The following is a 17,777-nucleotide window of genomic DNA, read 5'->3' as shown; positions in this document are numbered from 1 at the left end:
CATAATGATTGCACTTAGGCATCATGAGAACCATGCAGCTTTATTTATTTATTTTTGGCTGCACTGGGTCTTCATTCCTTCGCACAGACTTTCTCTTGTGGTGAGCAGGGGCTACTTGGTTGTGGTGCATGGGCTTCTCATTGCAATGATTTGCTGTGGAGCACAGGCTCTAGAGCGTGGGCTCAGTGGTAGTGGCGCACGAGCCTGGTTGCCCCATGGCATGTGAAGTCTTCCCAGAGCAGTGATTGAACCCATGTCCTCTGCATTAGCAGGCACATTCTTAGCCACTGAGCCACCAGGGAAGTCTCAGTAAATTCTTTTAAACACTCTTGATTATGTGGATATTGATATTGCCGTCTGGTATAGGTAACTAGTATTTGTGTAAAAGTTTTTCTTCAGCTAGGACAGGCAGCCTTTACATTGGGATTTCTTAGCTAGGAAAAAATGTCTTGGAAATGAGTATATTAAAACTTTGCAGAAACTGATGATCCTATAGATCTAGGCTGGTGATTCAGAACCCCTGAAAATGCTGCAATAGGGGGCCAGTGAGAGCTTCTCGCCTCATCTATTGCACACGAAGAGCTTCAGTAACTTGTTCTAGGCCTCCTGGCTGACTGGTAGCAAAACACAGTCAGAGTTTAACTTTAGCAGATGCTGCCAGCAGTCTCAAGGTGGTGTACTATTTCACTCCAACCAGTAGTATATGATGGTCCTGGCTTTTCTGTATCACCAACACTGATCAGGGGTTAATCAAAATATACAAAAAACTTACACAACTCTATATTAAGAAAACAACCTGACTAAAAAATAGGCAGAGGACCTGAATAGACACTTTTCCGAGGAAGTCATACAGATTGTCAACAGGCACATGAAAAGATGCTTATTTAACATCACTAATCAAATGGGAAGTGAAAATCAAAACCACAATGAAATAATCACCTCACAACTGTCAAAATGGCTGTTGTTAAAGACAGCAGATAACAGGTGTTGGTGAGGATGCTGGGAAAAGGGACGTCTTCTGCAGTGTTAGTGGGGATGTAAGTTGGAGTAACCACAATGGAAAAGCTGAGGATCACTCAGAAGATTAAAAATAGAACTACGAAGGACTTCCCTGTTCGTCCAGTGGTTAAGAATCTGCCTTGGAATTCAGGGGCTGTGGGTTTGATCCCTAGTTGGGGAACTGAGATCCCATATGCCACAACTGAAAGATCCTGCATGCTGCAACGAAGATCCCACAGCAGCTAAGACCCAGTGCAGCCAAATTAAAAAAAAGAAAAGTACAAACTTCCAGTTACAAAACAAATGAGTTACAGTGTGCAGAATGTAGTCATTAACTGTGTAATACCTTTGTATGGTGACATACTGTAGCTAGACTTATGCTGGTGGTCAGTTTGAAATGTATAGAAATATGTTCACTAATATTCACTATGTTCTCTAGCAAGAATTAACATAGTGTTATAAGTCAATTATATTTCAAAAACAAACTCAAAGAGATTAGGGTTTTAGCTTACCAGAGGCTGGGGGTGGGGAGAAGGGAGAATTGGATGAGGGCAGTCAAAATGTTTTAAGTCAGTTTTGAAAGTTTTTAAAATTTAATTCTTAATCTATTTTTGGCTGCCCTGTGTCTTCGTTGCTTCGTGGGCTTTCTCTAGTTGCAGTGGACAGACTTCTCACTGCAGTGGCTTCTCTTGAGAAGCACGGGCTCTCGCAAAGTGCGGTCTAGGCTTCGTGGACTCAGTAGTTGCGGTGCGCAGACTTAGTTGCCCCATGGCATGTGCAGTCCTCCCAGAGCAGGGACTGATCCCATGTCCCCTGTATTGGCAGTCGGATTCTTAACCACTGGACCACCAGGGAAGTTCAGATAAGTTAGTTTTAAGATAAATAAGTAATAAGAATATAATGTACAACATGATAAACATAGCATGACTGTATGTTATTTATGAAAGTTGTTAAGAGATTAATACTGAGTTCTCATCATAAGAAAAGTAATTTTTTATCTCTTCAATTTTTTACCTAGATGAGATGATGGATGTTTACTAAACATGTGATACATTCATGATGTATGTAAATCAGATCACTGTGCTGTATACCTTAAACTTACACAGTGCCGTATATCAATCAGAGTGCAATAAAACTGGAAGGGAAAAGAATGAATAACAAATCACAAGAAACTCCCAGCTGTTTTATAGGCACTGACATTTTTGTCAGTGTTTTCTTTAATAAAAGCATTTAAAATTCTGTACTGTACTGCTGTAGGTAGAATCATTAAAGTCCAGATTCTGAGTGTTATTCAAAATACTGAATTTCCACAGTATAACATGATACTTTGCTTTGCTGGGGTTGTTTTGTTGGAGAGGGAACGATAGGGGGGTAATTAAAGATGAGTTAAGTTGAATGCTGTTTCCAGGTTTTTTAGGCTTGACCCCACTGAGAAACTACTTTTGGTTTCTGTAAATACTGCTTTTTAGACTGGAGACAGTGGCTTCTGTAGCTGTCTTCTCTTTTGCTTTTTAGTGAGGTCCTGGCAGAGGAGTCTATGGTATGTCTCCAGAAAGTCCTGAGTGACCTTTGGGAAATATGGGAGTTGATTAGGATTCATGTTAAGAAGAAAGATTGGCCATTTGTTAAATATTGAAGCTGGGTGATGGGTACACAGGGATTCATTGCATTCCAATAATCTGCTTTTGATTGTTTGAAAACTTCTATAATAGATTAACCAAAAACAAAACAACAAACCTTCTATGCTCATCGAGTATTTTTTACTGAGCTTCCTCTCACTTCCTCCCCTTTCAGTTCAGTTCAGTCGCTCAGTTGTGTCCAACTCTTTGCCACCCCATGAATCACAGCACGCTGGGCCTCCCTGTCCATCACCAACTCCCGGAGTTCACCCAAAGTCATACGCATCGAGTCGGTGATGCCATCCAGCCATCTCATCCTCTGTCGTCCCCTTCTCCTCCTGCCTTCAATCTTTCCCAGCATCAGGGTCTTTTCCAATAAGTCACTTCTTTGCATCAGGTGGCCAAAGTATTGGAGTTTCAGCTTCAACATCAGTCCTTCCAATGAACACTCAGGACTGATTTCCTTTAGGATGGACTGGTTGGATCTCCTTGCAGTCCAAGGGACTCTCAAGAGTCTTCTCTAGCACCACGGTTCAAAAGCATCAATTCTTTGGCGCTCAGCTTTCTTCACAGTCCAGCTCTCACATCCATACATGACCATTGGAAAAAGCATAGCCTTGACTAGATGGACCTTTGTTGGCAAAGTAATATCTCTGCTTTTTATTTTTTTTTTACAGTTCATAACTTTTATAAATAAAATAAATGTACAGTGAATAAGTTCTCTGAAATATTTCAATATTTCTGCAGGTTTAGTAACATCGTAAAATACATTTCAACTAAAATTCACAAATCTAAAAACCTGTTAGGCATTTTTAGGCGTTTTAAGATGGAAATGAAGACCAATGTTACATCGTAATATGCCAATTACAAATAGTACTTCAAATAGCAAATACTACAGTTTGTCCCAAACTTTAAAAACTATTCATGAACTCAACACTGAACTATTGATGGCTATGAGAATTGTTTCCTAGCCTTTTTGAAAATTTCAACCCATTTACGTTTAAGGTAATTATTGATAAGTACGATCCCGTAGCCATTTTCTTTATTGCTTTGGGTTCAAGTTTATACACTCTTTCTGTGTATCCTGTCTATAGAAGATCCTTTAGCATTTGTTGGAGAGCTGGTTTGGTGATGCTGAATTCCCTCAGCTTTTGCTTGTCTGTAAAGCTTTTGATTTCTCCTTCATATTTGAATGAGATCCTTGCTGGGTATAGTAATATGGGCTGTAGGGTATTTTCTTTCATCACTTTAAGTATGTCTTGCCACTCCCTTCTGGCCTGAAGAGTTTCTGTTGAAAGATCAGCTGTTATCCTTATGGGAATCCCCTTATGTGTTATTTGCTGCTTTTCCCTTGCTGCTTTTAATATTTGTTCTTTGTGTTTGATCTTTGTTAATTTGATTAATATGTGTCTTGGAGTATTTCGCCTTGGGTTTATCCTGTTGGGGACTCTCTGGGTTTCTTGGACTTGGGTGATTATTTCTTTCCCCATTTTAGGGAAGTTTTCAACTATTATCTCCTCAAGTATTCTCTCATGGTCTTTCTTTTTGTCTTCTTCTTCTGGGACTCCTATGATTCGAATGTTGGAGCGTTTAACATTGTCCCAGAGGTCTCTAATATTGTCCTCATTTCTTTTAATTCGTTTTTCTTTTTTCCTCTCTGTTTCATTTATTTCTACAATTCTATCTTCTAGTTCGCTTATCCTGTCTTCTGCCTCTGTTATTCTACTGTTTGTTCCCTCCAGAGTGTTTCTGATCTCATCTATTGCATTATTCATTGTATATTGACTCTTTTTTATTTCTTCTAAGTCCTTATTAAATCTTTCTTCCATCTTCTCAATCCTTTTCTCCAGGTTATTTATCTGTAACTCCATTTTGCTTTCAAGATTTTGAATCATTTTCACCATCAAAATTTGAAATGCTTTATCAGGTAAATTCCCTATATCTTCTTCTTTTGTTTGTGTTGGTGGGCAATTATCTTGTTCCTTTACTTGCTGGGTATTTCTCTGCCTCTTCATCTTGCTTATATTGCTTTGCTTGGGGTGGCCTTTCCCTCTTCTTGCAGTTTGTGGAGTTCTCTTTATTATGTAGTTTCTTCGCTGTGTCAGGGGTTGGACGGGTGACTTGTCCGGGTTCCCTGGTTAGGGAAGCATGTGTCGGTGTTCTGGTGGGTGGAGCTGGATTTCTTCTCTCTCCTTTAGAAGACAATGGGCTGCTTTTCTGGGAGCCTGATGTCCTCTGCCAGTATTCAGAAGTTGTTTTGTGGACTTTACTCCGCGTTCAAATGTTCTTTTGATGAATTTGTGGGGGAGAAAGTGGTCTTGCCATCTTATCCCTCCGCCATCTTGTTCCTTCCTCCCCAGAACACTGGATTCTTATATTCCACTTGGTCGTGGAGTATCTCTTCCCAGCTGCTCCAGCAAGGCGCAGCCGCTGTACCTTACCTTGGACGAGGGGTATCTCCTCAAGGCCGCGCCTCCTGCTTTGAATGTAGATCAGCTCCTCTCGGCCCTCCGGTGCCCAAGCAGCCACCGCCTCCTGAACGTGGTACAGCTCCTCTGGGCCACCGCCCTAACCCTGGGCGCGGGGTAGCTCATCTCAGCCACGATTCTGCACGTGGTCGGTTGCGCCGGAGCCAGGCGTCTCCCGCATCTGCGCCGCCGGAGCCGGGCGTCTCCCCTGTCTCTGCTTTTTAATATGGTATCTAGGTTGGTCATAACTTTCCTTCCAAGGAGTTCAGTTCAGTCACTCAGTCGTGACCGACTCTGCAACCCCATGAATCACAGCACGCCAGGCCTCCCTGTCTATCATCAACTCCCGGAGTTCACTCAAACTCATGTCCATCGAGTCGGTGATGCCATCCAGCCATCTCATTCTCTGTCGTCCCCTTCTCCTCCCACCCCCAATCCTTCCCAGCATCAGAGTCTTTTCCAGTGAGTCAACTCGTCGCATGAGGTGGCCAAAGTATTGCAGTTTCAGCTTTAGCATCAGTCCCTCCAATAAACACCCAGGATTGATCTCCTTTAGAATGGACTGGTTGGATCTCCTTGCAGTCCAAGGGACTCTCAAGAGTCTTCTCCAGCACCACGGTTCAAAAGCATCAATTCTTCGGCGATCAGCTTTCTTCACAGTCCAACTCTCACATCCATACGTGGCCACTGGAAAAACCATAGCCTTGACTGGATGGACCTTTGTTGGCAAAGTAATGTCTTTGCTTTTTAATATACTATCTAGGTTGGTCATAACTTTCCTTCCAAGGAGTAAGCATCTTTTAATTTCATGGCTGCAGTCACTATCTGCAGTGATTTTGGAACCCCCAAAAATAAAGTCTGACACTGTTTCTACTGTTTTCCCATCTATTTCCCATGAAGTGATGGGACCAGATGCCATGATCTTAGTTTTCTGAATGTTGAGCTTTAAGCCAACTTTTTCACTCTCCTCTTTCACTTTCCTCAAGAGGCTTTTTAGTTCCTCTTCACTTTCTGCCATAAGGGTGGTGTCATCTGCATATCTAAGATTGTTGCTATTTCTCCTGGCAATCTTGATTCCAGCTTGTGCTTCTTCCAGCCCAGCGTTTCTCATGATGTACTCTGCATGTAAGTTAAATAAGCAGGGTAACAATATACAGCCTTGATGTACTCCTTTTCCTATTTGGAACCAGTCTCTTGTTCCATGTCCGGTTCTAACTGTTGCTTCCTGACCTGCATATAGGTTTCTCAAGAGGCAGGTCAGGTGGTCTGGTATTCCCATCTCTTTCAGAATTCTCCACAATTTATGTCTCTTCCCTTTAGTTAGATCAAATCTCACCTGCACAGAAAGGAAGAAGCTGCGATTTGCAGATGAATAACATATACATCCTCCAGATCACAGGGACTTGAGTACTTGAGTCCCTTCTGTCACTAAGTTTGCTAGCCTCTTGAGTGTGGCCCCAAGGTTGCTGTGAGTTGCCCATTCCGTCCAGAGTCACTTTCACTCCAGCTTCGGTGATCTTGTCATCTGTTGCCTCCTCCAGCAGATGCTGCACCTGTGTCCTCTTAATTCGGCTGAGCCCCATCCAGTGTGATGTGAAAGTCCTTCATGGTGTCAGGAACTAGGAGTGATGGGGATAGGGCACCATGGAGTCCTCTGACCCCTGCCTAGTGAGTCCCTATCCCCCTGTCCAGCCTCCCAGCTTGGGCTGGGGCAGTGGGGGACCAGGGAGGAGAGAATGACAGTATCCCCAACACCTCAGTGCCAGTGGGTTAGGATCTGAGACTCTGACCGTATAGAGTAGGGACGGGTCAACCTGCACGAAGTGTAGGCCACCTTGACTGGCAAAGGTAAAAGGCAGGGCTTTCTGCCATTGTGGATTGGCTGGTGGGTTGGGCTTCCCAGGTGTAGATAGAGGAAAAGAACCTGCCTGCCAATGCAGGTAACATAAGAGACATGGGATGGATCCCTGCCTTGGGAAGATCTCTGGAGGAGGGCATTGCAACTCACTCCAATATTCTTGCCTGGAGAATCGCCATGGACAGAGGAGCCTGGGCTACAGTCCATAGGGTTGCAAAGAATAGGACACGACTGAAGTGACTGAGCACACACATCAGGTTTCCCAGCCATTTCTTCATTCACTCAACCAATATTGAAATCTGTGTTGGGGGAATTCCTTGGAGCTCCAGTGGTTAGGACTCCATGCTTCCATTGCAGGGGAAATGGGTTCAATCCCTGGTCAGGAAAGTAAGATCCCACTGGCCATTTAGCTAAAAAAAAAAAAATTCTTAAAGATGGGGGGAAAAAAAAACAAACACAACTATATTGGGGGTGGAACTACAGCAACGAAACAGGTCTCCTGCCCTTTTGGGATCTACTTTCTAATGGGGCAAGGAAGGTGATGATGAATTATGCATTACTGCTACTGCTGCTGCTGCTAAGTCACTTCAGTCGTGTCCGACTCTGTGTGACCCCGTAGACGGAAGCCCACCAGGCTCCGCTGTCCCTGGGATTCTCCAGGCAAGAACACTGGAGTGGGTTGCCATTTCCTTCTCCAATGTGTGAAAGTGAAAAGTGAAAGTGAAGTCGCTCAGTCGTGTCCGACCCTTAGCGACCCCATGGACTGCAGCCCACCAGGCTCCTCCATCCATGGGATTTTCTAGGCAATAGTACTGGAGTGGCGTGCCATTGCCTTCTCCGTATGCATTACTAATATATTTCAAATACTGGGAAAAACTAATCTGGGTGTGGTGATAGTTAAGACCATGAAGGGAGCTGTTTTAGACTAGGGTGTACTTGGGAAGGCCTATGAAAGTAACATTTGATCGGAGACCTGAGTGGTAAGGACCCAGCCAAGTGAAAATTTGAGAACAACAAACTAGTAATGCAAAAGCCTGAGATAAGCATTTATAAGAAAGTGAAAGTGAAGTTGCCCAGTCGTGTCCAACTCTTTGTGACCCCATGGACTGCAGCCTCCCAGGCTCCTCCGTCCATGGGATTTTCCAGGCAAGAGTACTGGAGTGGGTTGCCATTTCCTTCTCCAGGGGATCTTCCCAACTCAGGGTTTGAACCTGGGTCTCCCACATTGCAGGCAGGCGCTTTACCCTTTAAGCCACCAGGGAAGCTGGAGAACAAAAGATTTAAGCTAGTGAGCATTAGGATGGTAGGGGATGAGGTAAATGGAAAACATATCTAAGGTAGTGGTAAAGGCTTCTATTTTTTGTAGTCCCTTAGGAAAGGGCAAGTTAAATGATGTGCAGGAATTAGAAATGCCTATTTAAGCAGTCAAATAGCATCTTGCCGCTCTAAGGTTCTAATGGCAGATTACATTCTAACATCATACAAATACTGTTGTTTTTATTGTAAGTTACATGAAAGCGGCAGAGTGGTGAGAACAAAGGCCTTGTGTGGCTACTGCTCTGTTACCAGAACCTGAATTCCTTTGACTGGCATGTTACAGGGCCTTGCCCACTTACACTGAGCAAATGCTCCAGTTAACAGCAGTCAGTGATAATATAATTGCTATTAATGACATTTGAAATAGCAACAAGATACATGAACAGACTATTAGTGACAGGGTTGGGATACCAGTGTTTTCATTAGAAAGCATTCTGCATATATTTAATGCATATATATTAAATTCTGACTAGCCTGTTTTTGCTGGTAAATTGTTAAAATGAGACATTGTTGAGAACTGTCATTGGACTCTTATGTTGCCTGAATATGTCTCTATTTGTCTTTTGATAAATCACTTTCTGATGATTATATTCATTACGTATTTCTAAAAGAATCAGTAAATTAACAGAAATTACTCCAAGATTCCTGGAATTTTAAAAGCCTTAAATTAAGAGTGAGACCTGGGTTCAAGTCTCAGTGCTGTCACACACTCACAGTTGCATGGCTGTGGGTATATCCAAAAACCCTTGAGACTGAATTTGTAAAAGTAATCTATTATCTGTTCTGCCTCGATCACAAGAGCCTTGTAAAAATCTGATAAAAACTGTAAAATAAGATTCTGCTTAAGCATTTGGAAGCAGGAGATTATGCTGAGAATCTGTAAAGCCTGTGCCTGCCCTGTAATTTTTGTGTTTGGACAGACTCCCACACCCAAATCTTTTTCAGAGCCCCAGCAATTAAAGGAGGATCAGCTTTATACTGGGTGTTTAGGGGAGGCCTAATACCCAGTTTTTAGGTGTCAAAGTCCGTCACTGAGCAGGCTGATAAGTACAGAGCCCTTTTTTGGTGATTCCTCTGGCCCCATCTCTCACCCTACATTTAGGGACTCTGTGCCTCTTCCCTTCCCTTCCCAGGTAAACCCTCTCAATCCCACAGAGTACCAATCAACACAGACTGCTACATTTTGCTTTATTTTGCACATAATGAAGATAACCGATTGACTAAGCAGTTCCAGAACTGTCAGTGTTCATTAATCAAGAAGAAGAGGTGATCTCCTCCCAAACATATTGCGGGTATCATGGAAACATGTAACAACAGGTGCAGTACAGGTTGGTTTCAACAAACAGCCCAAGGGAGAAGGGTGAGTCCTGAGGATCCATGTGGATCAGAGCAGGGGCTGTGCTCCAGTAGGCTGGACTCTACCTGGCCGGTCACTGCCCCATTCCCAGGCACATCTGCCCTGTGAAGTCCTCTGCCCTTTGTCACATTCAAACCTTTCATCCCACATTTCATGCTCATCGTTTCCCCCACTTCCAAGGTAGATAATCCATACACAGAAACCCAGGCAGACCAAATATACTTGCCTGGTTGTATGTCACGTGGCACGTCTCTGACTCAGATTCTGTACAGGAAGTTCCCATTGCTGTTGCTGTCAAAGAACTCTCGTCTCCTCTGCACGACTCTGTTGCTGAAGATCTGGTCCCCTGAAATCAGCTCTTCCAACCTCTTGTCACTGGGCAGTTCCTCTGGTACCCCCACAGTCACTGGTGGGGTGACCTAGAGCAACAGCAACAGGCATAAAGCTCTTCTCTCCTCCAGGCCCTGGACTCCTTTATTCCTTTCCTTCTGTCTCCGTGATCATTGAGTGTTCAATTGTATAGCTTTCAAAGCTGTGCTGTGACCATGGCCCTTGGATGAGGCTTCATCCCTGGGCATCAGCAAAGAGCCCCAATATAGACTGGCTTGCAGAAAGTAGTTTGGAGCAATCCTCTGGGCCTGGGAATTACCACAGCAAGTGGGCAAGTCCGATTTTCTTGAGAACATTTTGATCCTGCTTCAGTTTCTGTTCGAATGTGGGTAGAAACTTATTTTTTAAAACCCTTTGGATCACAATGGTGCTGATATCACAGCTTTCACCCAGTCTGGGAACTGACCAAGACTGCAGATTCCCTGTGTAAATACCTGTGTAAAAAAAAAGCAGGTTTTCCATCTGTGAAGACGTCCACTATCAGAACAGTTAACGAATAATGTGACACTTGTGATAAATACATGAAAAGAAGAACTCTTGGAAAAACTGCAAATGCTGTCTCTGTCTTGTGCCACTAAATGGCTAAAGTCCATTCTTCTGTGCTGACAGCAGCACCCACTACTCCTATTCATTTCATTTCATATCAGCTGGATTCCTCTCACTGCATGGCAGGGTCCAGTTAGAGCCTGGGGATGCAAGAAGATGGTCTGTCCCTTCAAAGAACATATGATTCAGACATCCCTGACAGTCCAGTAATGAAGACTCTGTGCTTCCAATGCAGGGAGCTGGAAGATCCAGTGCAGGTGAGTTTGATCCCTGGTTGGGGAACTAAGATCCTGCCTGCCGGCCCCACTAAGCACCCAAAAACAAAAACACAAAAAAGACTGCTGTGTTGATTGAATGATACAATGTATAATAAATATCCAGCCCAGGGCCTACCCCTAAGTAGACATTCCAAAAAAAACATGCAATCTGGTGGTGGAGACAGATGTATTAACACACGGCAACACTATGAGAAGAATCCCAGCAGAGGATGCTGTGAGAGAACTGGGGAAGGAAAAGCTAGCACCACACCTGCATGGTGGCCCAAGAATTGCTTCAGGAAGTCCACGCTAGAGCTGGTCTGAAAACCAGTAGTTGTAAAAAGCTGGCAGATGGGAGGAGAGGAACAGGGGGTCAAAGGAACTGATGGTAGAGTAGGCAGCAAGTGAAATCCAGTGAAGCACATCACCTTTGCTGGAAGGAGCTCAATCTGTGTGACAGTGGGAGCCACAGGAAGACCATGCCTTGCTTAGGCATTCTGGAGTTTATCTCAGAGCAACAGTGAACAAAGGAAGAATTTTAAGCAGCAGAATGCCATGAGCAAATTTTCATTTTGAAGCTCAACCCAGTGAAGTCAAATAGGGGGTGGTCATTAATTAGATTCCTTGAACTGTAATCTGTATATTAATGAGTAATAATAACCTGTAACTTGCTTTCACTGACCAAGAGTGCTTTAATTGTTCTTACAAACTGCATACCCTCCTAGCTTCACAGACTAGAAAATATATCACACAACTCCTCTAACTGCCCCCTGTAGACAGCACTTCAGCCAAGGGGTCGATGTAGTAATAGTTGCTTAAGTTGTTATTCAGGACACGGGGCTAGTGTTGCCCAGCTCAAACTAGTTGAGACCACTGACCATTCACCTGGGCCTGCACAAGTGTCCATTGAATGACCTATCAATGTCAATAACCTTTCCTGAAACTTCAAACCACCCTGTTTCTCTTTTTTAATATCTATCTATTTGACTGCCCTGGGTCTTAGTTGTGACATGCAGAATCTAGTTCCCCAAGCAGGAATTGCACCAAGGTCCTCTGCATTGGGAACGTGAAGTCTTAGCCACTGGACCACCAGGAAGCCCCTGCACGCTGCTTCTTTACCCCATAAATATCCTAAGCCTCTCCCTTCAGGGAGGCCAATTTAAGATTTGTTCTCCTGTCTCCCTGCTTGGTTGCCTATGAATAACCGTGCATCAGGCAAACGAATGTGGTTCAGTTACCTGGTTTAGTAACTGGTTTTTTTTGTTTGTTTGTTTTTTTGTTTTGTTCAAGACCAGAGGTGGAAATGAGAGAGTCATTTTCTAGGCAGGTTGATAAGAAGTCTAGGGGTCCCCAAGGAGAGAGGGGTCTGGAATTCTCAAGGAGGAGAAAAGGACAAACTTATTTTCCCTCTGCATTTCTTAGGATTATGTATCCTGCCTGAGGACAGTCTCTAGATTCAGTTCAGTTCAATTCAGTGGCTCAGTCGTGTCCGACTCTCCGCGACCCCATGAATTACAGCATGCCAGACCTCCCTGTCCATCACCAACTCCCGGAGTTCACTCAAACTCATGTCCACAGAGTCGGTGATGCCATCCAGCCATCTCATTCTCCGTCCTCCCCTTCTCCTCCCGCCCCCAACCTTTCCCAGCATCAGAGTCTTTTCCAGTGAGTCAACTCGTCGCATGAGGTGGCCAAAGTATTGCAGTTTCAGCTTTAGCATCAGTCCTTCCAATGAACACCCAGGATCGATCTCCCTCAGAATGGACTGGTTGGATCTCCTTGCAGTACAAGGGACTCTCAAGAGTCTTCTCCAACACCACAGTTCAAAAGCATCAATTCTTCGGCGATCAGCTTTCTTCACAGTCCAACTCTCACATCCATACATGACCACGGGAAAAACCATAGCCTTCACTAGACGGACCTTTGTTGGCAAAGTAATGTCTCTGCTTTTTAATATATTATCAAGGTTGGTCATAACTTTCCTTCCAAGGAGTAAGCGTCTTTTAATTTCATGGCTGCAGTCAGCATCTGCAGTGATTTTGGAGCCCAAAAAAATAAAGTCTGACACTGTTTCCACTGTTTTTCCATCTATTTCCCATGAAGTGATGGGACCAGATGCCATGATCTTTGTTTTCTGAATGTTGAGCTTCAAGCCAACCTTTTCACTCTCCTCTTTCACTTTCCTCAAGAGGCTTTTGAGTTCCTCTTCACTTTCTGCTATAAGGGTGGTGTCATCTGCATATCTGAGGTTATTGATATTTCTCCCAGCAATCTTGATTCCAGCCTGTGCTTCTTTCAGCCCAGCATTCCTCATGATGTACTCTGCATATAAGTTAAATAAGCGAGGTGACAATATACAGCCTTGACGCACTCCTTTTCCTATTTGGAACCAGTCTGTTGTTCCATGTACTGTTCTGACTGTTGCTTCCTGACCTGCATACAGGTTTCTGAAGAGGCAGGTCAGGTGGTCTGGTATTTCCATCTCTTTCAGAATGTTCCACAGTTTATTGTGATCCACACAGATTAAACCTGTCTCTAGATTAAACCTGGCTAATCATGTTATCTGAAAATGTAAATTGTGGGAGTAGGTCTGGTCTTTACAAGGATTATATAACAATAATGTATCCTGCCTGAAGGCAGTCTCTGGATTAAACCTTCTAGCTAATCCTGTTATCTTAAAATGTAAATTATGGGAGTAGGTCTGGTCTTTACAACCTCCAGACATTCTTTGGATTCATTGGAGAGTATATAACTCCATTGCTAACACTAGCAAGCAGGTACTCTTTCTACCCCTTTCTGATGTCTATGTCAGAAGCTTTCTCTATCTCCTTTATACTTTAATAAAACTTCATTACACAAAAGCTCTGAGTGATCAGAATTCTTCTCCTCCGGAGGCCAAGGATCCTGGTGTCTTTGCATGATTCAGCAACAACCTTTCAGAAAGATCAGGCAAGAGGCTGTCAGTAATTCAGGCAGTCTGAACTGAGGCGGGAGAGAGGAGAAAAGCAGAGGAAAAAAGAGACTTGAGAAATATTTTAGGAAGACCAAATGGTTGTACTTGGTAAGGAACTAAATATTGGGTTAAGAAATAGGCTGACAGTCAGTATTTTTAGCGTGGGTGATTGGTGGGACCATTCAGGGATATAGCAAAAACAGGAGCAGAGTGAAATTGTCAGGAAACAAGAATGATTTCTATTTTTGTACGCGTTGAGTATGAGGAACTTGTGTGACAGCCAAACAGTGATGTCTAGTGCACAGCTGACTGTAGATTCAGAACAACTTGGCCCGGACATGACGGATCTGGAAGTCATAAGTGTAAGGTCGCGGAAACGGGCGTCTCAAGCTGTAAGGAAATAACCCAGACACCAAGGGAAAGTAACAGGCTTTATTTGGCAGTGCGCTCCCGGGCAGAACCCACTGACCGCAAGAATGGCCACGAGGAGTTCTGCCCCGAACAAAGGCAGGGTGCGATTTTTATGCCTTCGGGGCAGGAAGTGGTATCATATAACCTGGACAGGCCTAAGATAAGGTAAAGCTCGGGAATGCGAGATTGTGAATGGTCAGCTAGACCAGGTTGGTCACTCTGGAGATCAGGAAGTGGGGGATAGATCTCGGCAGAGGGTTATTATGTCAGAAATTCCTCAGCGGTTTGGCGAGACTTTTTCCCTACTGGAGAGGGGAAGAAGGAGCCAAGATAGCCACCGGGAAGGGGAAGCCAAGAAGGCCACCAGGGTCCGACCTTACAATAAGCCAACAGCAGAGGTGGTTGAAGCCACCTGACATCAGGCAGAGTGAGATAAAACAACCCAGGACACAGCTTGAAAAAACTGCAGGTATAGGAGGAAGAAGGGAAGCCCAGGGAGGAAACAGGAAACCAGTCCTACAAATAGGTGAGTGGTCCCCTGGGTTAAGGGAGAATTTCAAGAATGCCAACAAGGTCAAATGTTGAGAAGTGTTAGGCAAGTTCAGGTGTTAAGAGTCAGTTATGCCTAGCATTGAGGAAGTCACTGGTATATTTGTGAGCAGTTTCATTGTCATGATGAAACAAAAATGAGAGCAGGCAGCCAAGAGGGAACTAAAGGAGGGAGTATGGTGTAGCCTTGACAGCTGGGTTTCATTTTTGTTTTTTGTAATCCAAGTGACTGACTTCAGCTTTGCTTGCAAGCTCTGCCTGCTCTTCGAAGATGGCTGTCTTCAGTAAATACACTGCCAGGCATACGACAGATAAAAGACTGGGTGCTGCGCCCACCTCCTCCACACACACACTGAGGCAGCTTTGTTTTAGAGATTTATGGTTGACTACAATAACCACTAACTACTTGGGCCACTTGCTTTTTCTCTTCCTGTGCCTTAAATTCCTGTTAAATTCACCAATAAAGAGTGAGGCCTCAAAACCATAGGACCCACCCCTCAAAATAACAACCTCCAGGCCCAGCGATTGACCCCAATAAAAATAGAATTCCAGGCCCTTGTTCTCTCTACCCATGACCGTGCGGTGTGGCCTCAGGTTTGCCATGTAATTTCCAGGTCCTGTAAGTTAAAACTTCCCCCACCCACCACCATAGTTTCATGATGGTTATTGAAGGGCATCTTATAATCTTAAGACCCACAAGGGCTGGTCCAGCCACAGCACTGGTTATTGATAGACTAAGCCCAACCTACAACACCAACAACATTAAGTTGACAGATGGAGGTCTGTGAGAAATTAGTTAGCAGTTTGACCTAGAGCACCCAGAGGACAGGTCCTAGACAAGTGAAGGACTGCCCCTTCCCCAGTGATGTGGACAGAGTACAAGACAGAGAGTGGAAGGTAAGGAGGAGGTCAAGAGGCTTTAATAGCTTTTTACATAATGGCCTGACTTTTTGCCAAAAGAAAAAGTTATCTACTGATCCCCAAAGGGGAGTTGACAGGTAAGAAGTTGGAAGAGTTGAAAAGGCTGGTATTCAGTACACAAGAGGAAGCTGATAGAAGAGATGTGTTACAGGCTCATAAGATTTTGATCATCTCTTTGAAACACCCTTTATTCCAAATCTCAACCCCAAAGTTACTCTGATGAGAATGAAAAGTGGAACATGACCTAAAGAGGACTATTTAGCAATATTTGTCAAAATGCAAATCCATTTACCTTTGGCTTCAGCAACCCTACTTCTGGGAATGTGAATAATAGATGCTTCTGGCAGATATGTAGATTGCTGTGTACACAGTTATGTACCAGAGCACTATTTGTTACAGCGAGTGAGTGGAAACAATTTAAGTGCCCTCCATAAAAGACCAGGAAAATAAACTACAGTTTGTTAACCATCTACAAAAGAGAATGAGGAGCGCTCTTTGGAGAAGTGGAATGGAATACATTGAGTGAATAAAGCACAGTATAGAAAAGTATTTATAGATTCTGTTTCAGACTATGAAAGTGAAAAAATTCTATATTATGAGCTTGCTTGTATTTGCAGAAGGAAACCTAGAAAGTGACACCAAAAAATTATTAAAAAGAGGATCCATAGGACACTAGGAGTGTTAACACTTCTCAAAGCATATGCCCTGTTATACTGTTTTAATTTTGAGCCATATGTAATGTATTATGTATTCAAAACAAAAAACTTAGCCTGTCCTGGAGCTGCTCCATGGCTTCCCACGACTGGGTCCTGGGCAGGGCACCTGGCACCTCCATTCATCTCTGAATTTTCTGGAACTGGTTGGCTTTTTTCCGTTGTTTCAGGGCACTGGGGAGAGAACTCATAGGTAGGAAGTTAGGTAGAAGCAACAAGGAGAGGCCTGGCTGAAAGGGATGCAAACCCATCTCTAAACTCCATCCCAGACACACCCAGGAGAGCTCACAGATATGCTGCAAAATAACCACAGGGACTTTTTGACTCTTGCACAGGCACCCTAAGCACATGGTGGATAGAAGTGGGACATGAATATCCTACATCTAATTATAACAGATGGAATTATGGGAAGACATAAACAACATTACTTGCAGTTATATAACTTGTAATTGGCACTGTGCATAAACAGGAGGAGACTGGAAGTGTTAAAGGGGGAAGCCAAGAGGGATCGGTAGGAAGGTTGAGGAGGACTTCTTTGGTTGTGTTGGACTAATAAAAGATCTGTCTGCTTGAGCTGAACCGAGCTATAATCTGTTTGTTGTTCTACACCTTTTGGTTCATAGCTCTCAATTTTTGTGGCGACTAGACAAGAACCAAGGAAGAGAATTAAACCAACCTGACATTTGGTGCTGTGACATTTGCCGGGGGAGGGGGGGAGGGTGTGGTGTCTCAGCTTTATAATTTACTATACTTCAATTAAAAAAAACTTTGGTTTTTCAAAATGTGAAAAAAAAAGAGTCTGGTAGAATTGATAACCTCATTTCCTCTTTCCTCAAGTGTTGGGCTTCCCCTCTACCCTTCTGAGGAGCAATTCAGATTTGGGATCTGCCCCAACAAGGCAGACAGAGGTCGGGCACAGTACCTGGCACACTACTCCCTGGCCTTGGAAGCAGCTTTTCTGGAAGAGGGAGCCAATGTGCTTAAAGAAGGGTTGAATTTCCCGTGTATGTGGGTAGATCCCCAGGTGGATCCGCTGATATCACCCCAGGTGGGAATCCTCATAGCATTGTTGGTGCAGCGTCATCGAGTGGGTATGTTCTCACCTGTGGAATGCAAGCTCCGGGTGAGTCAAGGAAGGACCATGAGAATGTTCCCCAGGGAGAATAAGAGTATCCTGGAAGGATTAATTTTTATATTTACACTGGGGTCTGTTTCTATGACTTTCAACACTTTTTGTTACTGTAAACATTCATAATGGCCTGCAACCTGAGCCACCCACCTGTGAAAGACTGTCAGGAAGTGAAACTTCCTGCCTGAGGCATCTCACTTTGGGGACATTTGCAAGGATTGAATAGTCTTTTTACTTTTATTTTCTCACCCACCTCCACCACCTTTCCATCTCAGATCCTTAAAAGCACC

The 17,777-nt window shown here is 43.8% G+C and overlaps 1 long non-coding RNA gene and 1 pseudogene across 1 annotated transcript in view; one reads left to right on the top strand and one right to left on the bottom strand.

Annotated features, from left to right (window-relative positions):
• LOC148774543 (uncharacterized) overlaps positions 1-17,777 on the top strand; it is a 55,977-nt gene that overhangs the window by 18,962 nt on the left and 19,238 nt on the right. The window lies entirely within an intron of this gene.
• On the bottom strand, positions 9,876-10,470 carry LOC129550380 (neugrin pseudogene; annotated as a pseudogene).

The sequence above is a fragment of the Moschus berezovskii genome, chromosome 21, assembly GCF_049115385.1.
Source record: "Moschus berezovskii isolate FMDL1 chromosome 21, NW_MosBer_1.0, whole genome shotgun sequence".
NCBI classification, from domain to species: Eukaryota; Metazoa; Chordata; class Mammalia; order Artiodactyla; family Moschidae; genus Moschus; species Moschus berezovskii.
The sequence above is the reverse complement of the archived record's forward strand: the minus strand, read 5'-3'. Positions and strand labels throughout refer to the sequence as shown.